General features: G+C 40.6%; 1 protein-coding gene across 1 annotated transcript in view; it reads right to left on the bottom strand.

Moving 5' to 3' along the window:
* The window catches only part of ypel5 (yippee-like 5), a 6360-nt gene that overhangs the window by 2398 nt on the left and 1912 nt on the right, over positions 1-2050 (bottom strand). The window lies entirely within an intron of this gene.

Genomic DNA, 2050 nt, shown 5'->3' with positions numbered 1-2050 from the left:
CTTTGCTGTAGTACATCTCTATACATCGATACAACATTACGTGTTGATAGAAATCAACACGTAATGAAATAAGACCCCACGGTTTGATGATTGATAGGTGTGTGGGCTGTCTTTCATTTTGACACACAGAACAATGTTATAATAAACATACATACATACATGCTGTATGGATACATCCACCTTCTTTCAGTTATCTTTCCATTCCCACAACAATACACATAAAGAAATGGCATATTTTGGACATATTTCAAATGGTGATTAATCATGATTAATTAATTTTTAAGGTATGATTAATCTGATTAAAAATGTTAATCGTTTGACAGCCCTAGTAAAAATGTGTCTTTGACTGTGTGTACATATTTGCACACATATTTTATATACATGTTTTTATATTTGGGATTGTGGGAAACGGTATTTTGATCTCTCCGTCTGTACACACAAACTGGAAGATTGACAATAAAGTTGACTTTGTGCCCCCCACGCACCTGAACTTTAGTGGCCTCTCCAGGCTTCCATTGGACGAGTGAGACGCCCCCGCAGAGCATGAAGACGGAGAACCACTGCAGGCGGTTGAGAGAGCGGTTCAGCATGAGGACCATGCACAGGGCCGTGCACGGGATCTTCAGCTGATAGGTCACCTACACAGGAACACACAAGTTAGTTCTAAAAATGATTAACTATGGACTTTTAAAAACATGTTTATTAAGGGAAGGGGGGATGAGTTCCTGTTCAGCAACACACTAATACGGCAGCTCTGCACATACTTTGATATTATAACCACCGTTTACACTTCTTTCTCTACAAACCTCACACATTTAAGGGAAGTTTCTGTAATGTGCATTATGTGTTTGCATCCTACAAAAAACATAGGCCAAATGGGGTTGCAAGCTTAACGTTTCCAGCACCAACAAGTGTATCAACATTGTTTGTAATCAAGCAAAAACAAAACATTAACTGGTGCTTTTCCCTGATTAAATTGCAATATCTCCCTCAGCTCCTCTGCAATGACGTGCAGCCGCTAGTTAATCGTTTGCAGATGCTGCCGCTTCCTCCGAGGGATTCAAAATGAAAAAATGCTCTGATGGGTGTTGGGGAAATATTTTCCAAGGCCCATAACTTTGACCCAGTTTATCAGTTCAAACTGTCCTGACTGAGCACACGCACCTGTAACCTTGCCTGCTGTGCTCTCAGTGTTGTGTCTCCCTGTTCCTGCCTGTTGGCGTCAGCTGATAGAGGTGTTATGATTCTATCTTGTTATGCAGCATGTTGATTCTTCTCTCTGAACTAGCTTAATACATGGGTCTGGGGTAGAGTTCTTCAGAATTGATTGTAGCATCTCAACCGTGTGGTCAACCCGTGGCCCGTGACATGTTTTGTGAATTCTCCGGCCGAAGCTCCAAATAAACCGTCAGTGTTTGCCATCAAAGCTCCAGCTCTCCTCGTGTCTCTCTGAGTCCTGTTTCCAATTGCTACAGAAGTTTCCCCCCACACATTTTATAGATGGCCTTTTATTTCAGTTGGATGGCCCGCCCAAGTGAATGCTATGTGTGGGAAACACTGATTTGTACATTCCTCATTAAAGCCCCTGTCACATTGTCCCGAAATGTACACCCGACGGACACACGAATATGGAATTGTGAATTTCGCACGAAGATGGCCCCGAACCACACACAAAGGCAACATTTACATTACGTTTAAGACATACAACTTCAACGAAAGTAACACAAACAATTATGTTAAAGTATTATGATACTGTACTGATATTTTCAGACTTTGTTCTTTACTTTCTCCGTCTTTATATGTAGAAGATATTAAGTTTTCTCCGTAATGTTGTTTCGATAGCAACAACAACCTCCTGTCAACTCGCCTTCAAAATAATATATTATATCCTTTTTAGTTTCACAGAACACAAATTGGGTTATTTACATAATATGTTTACATGATTTTGTTGTGCAATAAAACAACCAGATGGACACACGATAAAGGAAATGTTCAAATTCGGCTCTGATCGTAGCAACATCGGGACATTCGTGAGGGCATCTTAAGCCAT

Source organism: Notothenia coriiceps, unplaced genomic scaffold, assembly GCF_000735185.1.
Source record: "Notothenia coriiceps isolate Sejong01 unplaced genomic scaffold, NC01 NC01_scaffold00037250, whole genome shotgun sequence".
Lineage (NCBI taxonomy): Eukaryota > Metazoa > Chordata > Actinopteri > Perciformes > Nototheniidae > Notothenia > Notothenia coriiceps.
Note: the sequence above shows the minus strand (reverse complement) of the source record. Positions and strands in the feature narration are given on the sequence as shown.